Raw genomic sequence first — 13233 nt, 5'->3', positions numbered from 1 at the left:
CCAAAGGCCTTAGATAAAATCCTTACATGCATTTGGGGGGTTTTGGGACTTGTTTGACACAAAAACATGGGTGTTTACGGCCCAAGCTTAGCCTTGGCAGTAAACTCCTCTTTTTGCCATCAAATGATGTTGTTTGATGCATTTAAGCCTTCCTTGTTGTCAAGTCTAAATTGCCAAACACCCTAGATGAGTTTTTGGGACTTTAAACAAGTGTTTTTGGGGTGTTTGAGGTGTTTACGGCCTAAGCACATGCTTGGGCCGTAAACTCCTTTTTTTACATGCCTAATCCATGTGTTTTAGTGTCCAAACCCTTCTAGATACATGCCTTAATTAGTATACTAGCTTATCATGAGGAAAAACTTGATCTTTGGCATGATTTTGGGGGTTTACCGCCTAAGGAGCTTCTTCGGCCGTAAACTCCTTTATGGTCCTTGATTCTCATGATTTTGGGCTCTAAAAGCAGTAAAGTATGATTAGATTAAGTTAGGGGATGAATCCTTACGTTTGGAAGTCGGAAATTCGCGGATTTGGAGTCGATTTCGGGTCTAGAGAGAGAAAGTAGTGAGAGAGAGGTGTAATTGTGGTAAAAGAGTCCAATTGAAGTGTTCAAGTGTTTTTATATGTCTCGGGTATTGTACCCGATACACGGCTACCCGATGCTAAAGTTTAACGGGGTTAAAACTTTTTACCCGGGTGAAGTGGTTGAAATAGTAATACAATTCTATTAGGTTAAACTAGATTAACACGTATGAGTTATATTACTTATAATGATATTAGGACATGCATAAAATTAGATATTCAGATATTAACGATTCCAAATATTACATAAAATAACGTACGTTAACGTATTCCGTTAGTGAAAATGGGATTTGTAACGGGAATAGATTTAGGGTTGTCACATCATCCCCCCGTTAGGGGAAATTTCGTCCCGAAATTTTAGAATTCATACATATAAGAGTTATAGTACAACTACGTGAACAGATGGGGGTATTTGAGTTTCATTTGGTCTTCGCGTTCCCAAGTGAATTCCGGTCCTCGTTTGGCGTTCCACCAAACTTTCACAATTGGGATACGGCTTTGCTTCGTTCGTTTTACTTCTCGATCCATAATCTCAACAGGTTCTTCCACGAAGTTGAGGCTCTCATTGACCTCAATCTCGTCAAGGGGAATTACGAGCGTCTCGTCTGACAGGCATTTCTTCAAGTTAGAGACGTGAAAGGTAGGGTGTATGTTGCTTAGTTCGTGAGGTAGGTTGAGTTTATAAGCTAAGGGGCCGATTCTAGCGAGAATCTCAAAAGGCCCTATGTACCTTGGGTTCAACTTTCCATGCTTTCCAAAGCGTATCGTGCCCTTCCAGGGTGAGACCTTCAACATGACTCGATCTCCCACCTGGAATTCCAAGGGTTTTCTTCGTTTATCGGCGTAGCTTTTCTGTCGATCCCTAGCGGCTTTAAGTCGTTCGCGTATCTGTACAATCTTCTCGGTCGTTTCTCGAATGATCTCCGGACCAGTGAGAGAGCTGTCAGGAACTCTTCCTTTAGCTAGTTGAGTGTCACCCACCTCAGCCCAGCATAGAGGGGATCTACACTTGCGACCGTAGAGGGCTTCGAATGGGGCTGCCTTGATGCTCGTATGATAACTATTATTATAAGAAAATTCCACAAGAGGTAAGTGTGTGTCCCATGACTTACCGAAGTCAATTACACAAGCTCGCAGCATATCCTCTAAGGTTTGAATCGTCCTCTCACTCTGTCCGTCGGTCTGCGGATGGTAGGCTGTACTCATGTCCAGCCTCGTCCCTAGTGCTTCTTGCAACGATTGCCAGAACCTAGAGGTGAATCTACTATCTCTGTCTGAGATAATAGAGATAGGGACGCCATGTAGTCGTACTATTTCTTTAATGTATGTTCTAGTGAGTTTCTCCATCTTGTCCGTTTCCTTGATGGGTAGGAAATGTGCGGACTTAGTCAACCTATCGACAATGACCCAAATAGTATCTAATCCACCCGTTGTCTTGGGAAGTTTGATTATAAAGTCCATCGTGATCCGCTCCCACTTCCATTCTGGTATCCCAGGTTGTTGGAGAAGTCCTGATGGCTTTTGATATTCAACCTTGACCTTCGCACAAGTGAGGCACTTACTCACAAATGTGGCGATCTCCGCTTTCATGTTTGGCCACCAGTATGGCTTTTTGAGATCCAGATACATCTTATCTGAACCCGGGTGGATGGAGTAGCGAGTGTTATGCGCTTCCCTCATAACCAAATCTCTAAAACCTCCATGGCGTGGAGTCCATATTCGGTCCATGAAGTAGTAGGCTCCGTCACCCTTTACTTCCAAATTTTTATCCATTCCACGTAGAGATTCTCCCAACACGTTCTCGGGCTTTAAGGCTTCCAGCTGAGCCTCTTTGATCTGCGTTGAGAGATGCGAATGAATAGTCATCGTCAAAGACTTGGTCTTTCGACCAGTATACTCCTTCCTGCTCAGTGCATCTGCCACTACATTGGCTTTTCCCGGGTGATATCTAATTTCACAGTCGTAATCGTTAAGTAGTTCGACCCATCGACGCTGCCTCATGTTGAGTTCTTTTTGGTTCATTATGTGTTGGAGGCTTTTATGATCAGTGTACACCACACTCTTTGTCCCATATAAGTAGTGTCTCCAGATTTTTAGTGCAAAAACAACTGCTCCTAACTCGAGGTCGTGCGTAGTGTAGTTCGCCTCATGGGTCTTTAGCTGTCTCGAGGCATATGCGATAACCTTACCCCGTTGCATCAAGACACAACCGAGCCTCTGGTTGGATGCATCACAGTATACGACAAAATCTTCTGTCCCTTCGAGCAGGGATAATACTGGCGCGGTGCATAGGGCTCGCTTCAGGGTTTGGAATGCCTTCTCCTGTCTTTCCTCCCAGTCGAACGGTACTCCTTTCTGTGTCAGCATAGTGAGAGGTTTCGCAATCCGAGAAATGTTTTGAATGAATCTACGGTAGTAGCCAGCGAGGCCTAGAAATTGACGAATTTCCGTAGGCGTCTTCGGTGCTGACCAGTTCTCAATAGCTTTAATCTTGGAGGGATCCACATGAATTCCTTCTTCACTAACCACGTGACCTAAGAATTCGACTCTTCGGATCCAGAACTCGCACTTAGAGAACTTCGCATATAACTTTTCGGATCGCAACGTTTCCAAGACTTGTCGTAGGTGATCCTTGTGTTCTTCCTCGTTCCGAGAGTAAACGAGGATATCGTCAATGAAGACGATGACGAACTAATCCAGGTATGGACGACACACTCTATTCATCAAGTCCATGAATACTGCAGGGGCGTTGGTCAGTCCAAAGGGCATCACTACGAACTCAAAGTGTCCGTAGCGGGTTCGGAAAGCTGTCTTCGGAACATCTTCCTCAAGTACCCGTAACTGATGATACCCAGATCTAAGGTCAATCTTGGAGAAGTAACTTGCTCCTTGTAATTGATCAAACAGATCGTCGATACGAGGGAGGGGGTAGCGATTTTTAACCGTGAGTTTATTGAGTTCTCTATAGTCGATGCACATCCGAAACGATCCGTCTTTCTTTTTCACGAACAAGACCGGAGCTCCCCAAGGTGAGAAACTCGGTCTTATAAAGCCCTTGCTGAGCAGTTCGTTGAGTTGGCCAGATAGTTCTTGCATTTCGGCGGGCGCTAGACGGTAGGGCGACTTAGCTACGGGGGTAGCTCCTGGAATTAGGTCGATTCTGAATTCAATCTGACGTTTGGGAGGTAGGCCGGGAAGATCCTCCGGAAAGACATCAGGGAAATCGCACACTACGGGAATGTCTTTTGGATCTTTCGACTTCTGGTTAGTGTCGACGACATGGGCAAGAAAGGCGCGATACTCCTTGCGTAAGTATTTCTGAGCCTGAACACTGGAGATGATACGAAGGTTCGTACTCGGCTTATCTCCATATATCAAGAGGGTTTCGTGATTTGGAAGGTTCAGACGAATGGCTTTGTCGGAACATAGGATATCGGCGCAATGGAGGCTCAACCAATCCATACCAACAATGACATCGAAATTTTTGATTGAGACCGGCATAAGGTCGATTGGAAATGAGTGATCGTCTAACATGAGAGTGCAACCTATGTAGATTTCGCTAGAGCTTTCTGTTTTCCCATTAGCCATTTCTACGACGAATGTTTCTTTTAGTGGTTGAGGGGTTTGTTTGAGTAAGTGTTTAAAGTTACGATTTACGAAGCTTCTTTCTGCACCACTATCAAATAAGACACAGGCATAGGAGTTGTTGAGAAGAAACGTACCCGTGACTACTGTGGGATCTGCTACCGCTTCATTGTGACCGATAGCGAGTAGCCTTCCAGTTCCTCCAGCATTTGGGGTCTTTGGACAGTTTCTCTTAAAATGACCCGTCTCTCCACAGCCATAACAAGTTGGGGTCACTCCCGTACTAGGAACCTGCGTGATAGGTTTGGGAGGGGCCTTACAAAATCGGATAGTATGGCCTTTTCGACCGCAGTTGGAACACTGCAGTTCACGGCAGGGGCCGTTGTGGTGGAAAGGGCACTTGGGACACTTGGGCAAGTTTCCACTGTAAGCTTTTGGCGGGGCTGGAGCAGCTGGAGTAGTCGGGGTGGTGGCAGCATGGACCGCCACAATTTGTTGGTCCTTTGAGGAGGTTTGAATTTTCTTGCCTTTCATCTTATCCCATCGCTTCCTCTTTCTGTCAGATGAAGCGGGCGGTGCAGTGGTTGTCGTGGTTGCTATCGCTGGAGTGGAGGAGATTTCGTGGTTGATCAGACTCTGGGCCAATTCCTTGGCGCTATCAAAAGTTGTAGGGCGTGAAGCTAGAACATTTCCTTGATACGGGGGCACTAAACCCCAGATGTACCGTTCAATCTTCTTGTCCTCCGAAGGGATCATATTGGGGCACATAGCTGCCAAGTCGCAAAACCTGGCCGTATAAGTTGTTATATCGGTCCCCTTCATCTTGAGGTTCCAGAGTTCTTCCTCAAGTTTCTGAATTTCACCCCTAGGGCAGTACTCTCCTCTCATGAGGTCCTTGAGAGTGTCCCAGCCCATAGCATTGGCTGTGACCAAGGAAAGTGAACTAACATGGCCGTTCCACCATGTCAAGGCCCTGTTGGTAAGGGTAGCAGTAGCGAACTTGATTTTGCTCTCCTCGGGACAAGAGCACATCTCAAATACAGCTTCGGTTCTTTCGAATCATCGAGATAATGTCAGAATTCCTCCAGTACCATCGAAGAAGGTGGGTTTACAGTTCATGAAATCCTTATAAGTACATCCCTGCACTCGATGATGGATTTCACCGAACCTGGAGTTACCACCGCTCGCATCCCCAGAATTCATTTGGGCCATGGCTGCTGTCACGGCCGCAGTTACCGCTGTTTGAAATAACACCGGATCGATCTGTGGAGGAGGAGGTGGTGGAGTAGGGGTTTGAGTTGCAGGCCTTCCTCTGGCGGGACGCTTTCGTGGAGGCATCCTTTACTGGAAGAAGTATAGAAATGATAGCAATAGTAAGAGCCTATTGCGAATATAAATAGAGTGTTCCGTGGACTAAATCAACATAATCCAAGATCAAGATGAGAGTTATAGCAATAGAGAAATCAACTGCCAATATATTGGTATCCATGATGCAACACAAGTTCATGAAAAATTGACCTAGCAATAGGTCTTACATCATACCATAGAGAAAAGGTTTGGCAGTTTAGAGGTTTGACTAGAGTACTTTCAAGCTAGGAATGTTTACAGATAATAGATCTACGGAACATAGAGTGAATAGGTTAATCCATTAAACAAAAGATAGAGGTAACTAGACGTCTTCTACTGGCGACGGTTACTTGTCGGGTGAATCATCAGTTCTACTAGCTGACGCATAACTTCTTGAAGGTGTCGATCATGAGTCCTTTGGCGTGCACGGAGTTCTCTAACTTCAGCTTGGGATGCAGCCAGCTGGTGCTGCAGAGCCTCGTTAGTCCTCCTTGTCATGTCCATGGCTTCTTCGAGTTGGCGGATGCGAACTGTGTTGAGATTTGAATTGGCATCCACTTCCACAACTCGACCTATTGCAGCTTGACCTTGCTCGACATTCCTCGCAATCCTTCGGATCATGATGGGCAGAACTTGATCTGCTGATCCACCTTCATTTATGTTGTAGAAACTTCGGTCTCCATTGTATGGCGTGGACTGACCCTGCTCTTCGCTCCATCTATGCAAGGATATGGCCCACATAGGAGTGGGGCCCTGAAATGTCGGACAGGGGTTGGGGTTTAGGACTCCAGGGGGTAGGTTATTAACTTCTGGCTCGGAGTCGGAGTTATCCGGAAAGCCTTCTGCTCGGTGGTCATCCAAGGGGATTGGGTGATCATCGTCCGACTCTTCACTAAGCCATCCCCCATTACCCTGGTTTGGGTAGTACGGGTCGCCAGGAGGGTGGAAGCCAGTCATGGTATCTATGCGAGCAAAGGGGAAAAGAAGGTTAATAGACGTACTAATCTAAATTACTTATAAGATGGTCGTCACGAGTTGGACCAATACTTGCATAATGCATACTAATTACATGTGATTGGGGCAGGATAGTCCGTCGAATAAGTGACCCTAACTCTAAATCCACAACCAAACAAGGAACAGGAACTAAAGCAAAGATCACAGATTCTAAGTCTATAACGCCCTAGTCACATGTAACCGGAAAGTATCCATTTAGCAACTATTGCTCCATCAGTAACGACTCTTTTTAGTTCTCACAGATGTATGTTTTTTTAGAGGTACAGAATACTCCTATAGTATTCTAATGTTAACGTTATTGTGGTAGTGTTGGTAAGTTTTAGACTTGTTGCAATACCACAACCAAACTTAGGCACATGCTAGTCACTCCCAGGAAGATGTAGTTGATCAGGCTACATCCCCCTAAATGTGACTATATGTCTCTAAGCTCAATCGTGCTATCCAACAATCTTAATACTTTTGTTTGGTTCTAGGACGATACTGACTTCTGTGTTTTATAGTGATGTGTGTATATATACTTAGTTAAATCCTTTAGATACTTAATAGTATATATTCTTGGTCAGAGTGTTTTACTCCCGAAGTGTTTATAGTTCGTATATATTTTATAGGTTGATATACTTGATTCACTATAAACAATGCTCTGATACCAATTTGTCACACCCCAAAACCGATAACGGCGGAATACGTTTCGGGGTGGATGACGTAGTGTACAGTATCATCACAATTGTATAATAGTAAAAGCAAGAAACATACAACCATTTCATTTATATAGTAAGTGTATTTACAAGTGTGTTTTGTAATGTTTGACAAACACCAAAAGTAAACAAAAATAAGAGATGGGTCTTGTATCTTCCATCTTTTCCAAAAATGCTGCTGCTGTACCTGTCTATCTTTGACCTGAAGATACAAGTTATTTTGAAAAGAATTATCAGCATAAAGCTGGTGAGTTCATAAGAGTTTTAGTGTGAGTACTTGTATAAAAAGCATTAGAGTCATTATTATGAAAACTGAAGTTTGAAATCATAAATAGTGGTGAAACCTAGAAAATCCCATATTTTCCAGAACATTAAGTAATGGAATATAGTGAGTTATTCTTAGAGTATGTAATAGTGGTGCAGCATCCTTTAGTATCAGATACTTATTTACTTCGGGATATTACTTCATCTTTCATTTAGTATTTTAGTGCGGTTATAGTGTCTTTCTTGTATGTTCCTAATAGTGTGAGTAATAGCGGATCCCCATGACCTTCCCAGTCATGTTAGTGTATTGCTTCATAATATAGAGAATTATAGTAGTGTAGAGTAATAGTGGAAACTAGGGATAGAGTCCTTAACTATACCCATTATAGTTAATTTAGTGTGTGTGGTTCTAGTCAAGTAATGATTCAGGTAATTAATGAATTAAGAAGTACTCATAATCTGTACTAATATATGAGATATATAATTAAGAAATCAATGACAGTCGGATGGATAACTACTACCCTAAGTCCACAATCAAACAAGAAACAGGAAATAAGGCGAGCTATCGGTCCTAAGTCTTTCAAGTCTTACTTATATAAATATATTAGTATGATTACATTCTCATAAAGAGTTTTATTTAACAAAAGTATTGTACGAAAGGAACATTTAAAACTTGTTTGTTAATCCAAGATAGTTTTGAAAACAATTGACTTATTTATAAAGCATAGTGATAAATCACATGTGATTTGAACTACAGGTTGTGAATCACATGTGATTAATTCTGTAATTTGAAAAATAGTCTTGTATAACTTTTCATAAACATGTATATTCAACTTGTATCTCCCCCCTAAAACATATAAAACATTTGAAAGGTTCATTAAGGGGTATGAACTCACCTAAAATCGCGGAAATCGGGTAAATCGGGTAAATCGGGTAAAAGTGTCGATTGAGCGTTTGGTACCCAATAACCTCTTGAGCACCTCTTAGGACCCTAATGTTATATGAAATATGTATTTTACAAGAAGTTAATCATCTTATGCTTTTCATTATAGTATTTGGACATTCTAGCATCGTTTTCGGGGTTTTAAGGCCTAGAAGGGGTTCCCGGGAGTGGTACAAGGTCATGAATGATTTACGGGAGGGTCCACGAGCTCACTCTTTTGGAGTTTATGGCCCAAAGGCCATCCTTTGGGATTTTACGGCCGTAAACCCCCTAGGTTTGGCCGTAAACTCTTGTGGCACTCCAAAGTGTATGTTTAAGGTCTTATTTCACTTCCTTGATTTAGTGGTATGTGTCTTGGACTATTTTAAGGGATTAAACATCATAATTTGTGACATTTTTGGGGAGTTTACGGCCAAGACTTGTTCTTGGGCCGTAAACTCTTGTAAACCCTTCAAGACGTATGTTTTATTGGTACAACAAAGTCTCATACACCTTAGATAAATCCTAGAAGGCCATATAGTGAGTTTGGGACAATTTGGCATATATTTTTGGGGAGTTTACGGCCCAAGAACATCCTTGGCCGTAAACTCTTCATTCTGTGTCCAAATGTGAAGTTAAATGGTACAACACACTTCCAAAGGCCTTAGATAAAATCCTTACATGCATTTGGGGGGTTTTGGGACTTGTTTGACACAAAAACATGGGTGTTTACGGCCCAAGCTTAGCCTTGGCCGTAAACTCCTCTTTTTGCCATCAAATGATGTTGTTTGATGCATTTAAGCCTTCCTTGTTGTCAAGTCTAAATTGCCAAACACCCTAGATGAGTTTTTGGGACTTTAAACAAGTGTTTTTGGGGTGTTTGAGGTGTTTACGGCCTAAGCACATGCTTGGGCCGTAAACTCCTTTTTTTACATGCCTAATCCATGTGTTTTAGTTTCCAAACCCTTCTAGATACATGCCTTAATTAGTATACTAGCTTATCATGAGGAAAAACTTGATCTTTGGCATGATTTTGGGGGTTTACGGCCTAAGGAGCTTCTTAGGCCGTAAACTACTTTATGGTCCTTGATTCTCATGATTTTGGGCTCTGAAAGCAGTAAAGTATGATTAGATTAAGTTAGGGGATGAATCCTTACGTTTGGAAGTCGGAAATTCGCGGATTTGGAGTCGATTTCGGGTCTAGAGAGAGAAAGTAGTGAGATAGAGGTGTAATTGTGGTAAAAGAGTCCAATTGAAGTGTTCAAGCGTTTTTATATGTCTCAGGTATTGTACCCGATACACGGCTACCTGATGCTAAAGTTTAACGGGGTTAAAACTTTTTACCCGGGTGAAGTGGTTGAAATAGTAATACAACTCCATTAGGTTAAACTAGATTAACACGTATGAGTTATATTACTTATAATGATATTAGGACATGCATAAAATTAGATATTCGGATATTAACGATTCCAAATATTACATAAAATAACGTACGTTAACGTATTCCGTTAGTGAAAATGGGATTTGTAACGGGAATAGATTTAGGGTTGTCACAAAAGGACAAAAGCAAGGTAGAAAGCTTTGATAACAAATCTAACCCACAAGAATCTGAGTATGAATCCGAGCCTGAATTTGCAATAGAAAAAAGAGACAACGAAAACGAGCCAGAAAAAGAGATGTAAAATGTTGTGGATATGTCCATGGGAGCATACAAGGAGCGGATAAGAGATGATGCTGGTCACTGTCCAGTACAACCTACAATTCCCGCCACTGCAACATTCGAGTTGAAAGGACACATTGTTGTTGCACTTAAGGATGTACCATTCTATAGAAAGGACCATGAGGATGCTTATAACCATTTAGATGAAGTCAATGATATTACATATTATTTTAATGTCACGAATGTTCCAAGAGAGACCGTGCTGTTAAGGATGCTTCCCGTTACTTTTAAAGGATCTACAAGAGACTAGTCTTCTCACTTCCACCTGGTTCCATCACTACCTGGGCACAAATGAGAGAGCAATGTTTGGAACAATTCCGCCCACCATCAAAGATAGCTAAACTTAAGAAGGCAACATCCAACTTTGATCAAAATCCAAGTGAATAACTTTATGAGGTATGGGAGTGTTATAAAGGGTTGCTAAGAAATGTCCACAAAATGACCTTAACATACAACAAGAAGTCTCAATATTTTATGATGGTGTGAATGTCATGACAAGGTAACCCCTTGATTCTCAAGGACCACTAAAACTAACAAGGAAAAATCCGGGGAAGTCAAGGAGTTGGTTGAAGAATTTGCAAAGCATTCTCGTGAGTACCACAATCCAAGAAATAAAGGAGCTAAAGGATTTGGGGGAGGAAATTCTGAAGACATGGTTGTTGTACTAACTATGCTTGACATAATGAACAGAAGAATGTCCAAGATGGACGAATCAATTCATGGTATTAGAGTTGGATGTGACAGATGCAATTGTCCACACTTAAAAAAAGAATGCCACTTGGATGAACATGGCGATAAAAAGGTTCAAGTTTGCTATTCTAGTGGGGATAAATATGATGAAGATTGGAGAAAACCCAAGAAGGAGTTGTTGCCATATGAAGCGTACAAGAAGCAAAAAGAATAAAAAATATAGGCAGACATGCCGAGGCTTCTACCAAAAGGAACAACCACCACCCGAGAAGAAAGTTGATTTAAAATACATGTTAGCTCGTTTTATGGAGGCTTTTGAATAAAAGGAATGATGAGACAGATGCAGTGAGAAGGGAACATCAAAATATCATGAAGGAGCAGCAAGCTTTGCTAAGAAATCACCAATCATCGATCCACAATATTGAAGTCCAACTAGGTCAACTAACTAATCTCGTGCGAGATAAGTTATCTCCAAAAATCCCCGAGAAAAAACCTCATTCACAAGTCATGATGATTGAAACTAAAGAAGAGGCTATTTCTGAGTTGCTAGAAGCACTAGAAGTAGAGCCACAACCATCCGAAACAAAGCCGAAAAAGTCAAAATCGAAGAAAAACTCAGCAAACATTCTGGATATTCGACCACCTTTACCGTTACCATCCCGAGCTAATAGTCATCCACTGGAAAAGGTGCATTTGGAATTTATGAAGCAAGTGAAGGGTATTTCAATAAATACTCCTTTTACTGAATCGTTGTCTAAAATTCCCGAATATGCAAGGTTCTTACAAGACTTGATAGATACTCATCAACATTTAAAGAGTAATTCCAAGATGGTTCTTAGTGAGCATAGTTCAAAGGATATATTCGGGGAGTTGCCAAAGAAGATGGGAGATCTTGGATGCATCAATCTTCCATGTGAATTTGGTAATAGTTTGAAGACTTATGCTTTAGCCGAATCTGGGGATAGCATAAACTTAGTGCCTTTTTCATTTTATCAAAAACTTAATATTCGAAGGTTGAAGGCTACAAGAATGACCATTCACATGGAAAATCGTTCAGTGACACATCCTAGGGGCATTGTGGAAGACATCTTAGTAAAAATTGGGAAATATATTTTTTTCCAATTGATTTTGTGGTTAGGGATATGAAGGAAGATCATTATGTTCCAATCATCTTGGGTCAGCCTCTACTTAATACTATTGGTGCCTTGGTTGATATTTGTGAATCCTAGCTTACCTTGAGAGTGGGAGATGATGAAGCCACTTCTAGAATAGAGGATGGTTTCCAAGGAAGTGGTGTTCGAGGTGAAGTTTTTAATATTGATAAAGAAGAAGATGAACTTGAATAATTGAAGAAACTTATGGAAGAAGAACCGAAGACAATTCAACAAGTCAAACATACAAAACCAAGAGCATCCATTCCATTGGTGTTTGAAGTAATTTCTTATTCAAATACAACTTCTTGGGTGAGTGAGGAAAGGAAAGATTTATCAAGTGATCAGGATGAGGATACTTCTAAGGAAACGAATTTAGCTGTAAATGAGAAGGTGGTTCCTGTAGAGCAAAGAAATGAAAAGTTGGAGAATAAAGGGATCAAACGCAAGCTTGAAGTATATGAGGTAGAAGCTAAAAAAGAGAACTCAAAAAGGCGTATCTTCTGCGCATTAAAGCATATAAAAGATGATGGAAGGAGAAAACGATTCAAATGGTGATGGACACTCCCGATAATTCAATGTGAGGCAGCATGGAGTCCAGCTCATGAGTCCAAGAAAAAGAATCCCTTCTCAGGAGGCAACCCGAGCTCGGTTTGAATTTTCTTTTCATTTATGCCTTTAATTTAGTTTATGCATATTTAAATTGTTTTTTAGGATATTCGATCATCTAATCATCTAATAATCTTATGAATAGTAAGAAGTTAAGTGTGGGGTCCCTAAATTAAGCGGTACATAAATTAGAGTTTTTAGTATAAAAGGAATTGTTAGTTAGGCTTGTTTTTCGATTTGACATAACTCATGAAGTGAGTTCGAAAAAACTCACAACATCAGCCCATAATAAATGGACAAATCACGTTAGCCCACAAAACTCACGACATGAGCCATAAAAATTCATGACATTAATTTTAAAAGAACACGGGACCATTGATTAACGAATCAGGAACCCTCTTTGAGCAAAACACTTTATCAAACTCATGAAGTGGAATTTGTTCCCCCCCCCCCCATCTGATTTCGGCCAAGATACTCTTAAATTAACATTTGTGCTTATGTAATCTTCACACAAAGGTAAACATCTCTTGTTTCTATTGGTTAGTTTTCACTAAATTGTTGATTTAGGGGGTTAGGGTTTATATGATGTGTGAATGTCGAAAGTCTACCCTAAATGTGTGATGCATCCACTGCATGCTACTTCATTGTGCTTAGAAT

General features: G+C 41.2%; 1 non-coding gene across 1 annotated transcript; it reads right to left on the bottom strand.

Annotated features, from left to right (window-relative positions):
* Nucleotides 1-10465: 10465 nt before the first annotated feature.
* LOC144999186 (small nucleolar RNA R71) lies at nt 10466-10571 on the bottom strand. The gene has a single exon (XR_013660706.1). It is a non-coding gene; the product is annotated as a small nucleolar RNA R71 (small nucleolar RNA).
* Between the last annotated feature and the right edge of the window lie 2662 nt (nt 10572-13233).

Source organism: Lactuca saligna, chromosome 5 (assembly GCF_052625555.1).
Source record: "Lactuca saligna cultivar CGN05327 chromosome 5, ASM5262555v1, whole genome shotgun sequence".
NCBI classification, from domain to species: domain Eukaryota; kingdom Viridiplantae; phylum Streptophyta; class Magnoliopsida; order Asterales; family Asteraceae; genus Lactuca; species Lactuca saligna.
Note: the sequence above shows the minus strand (reverse complement) of the source record. Positions and strands in the feature narration are given on the sequence as shown.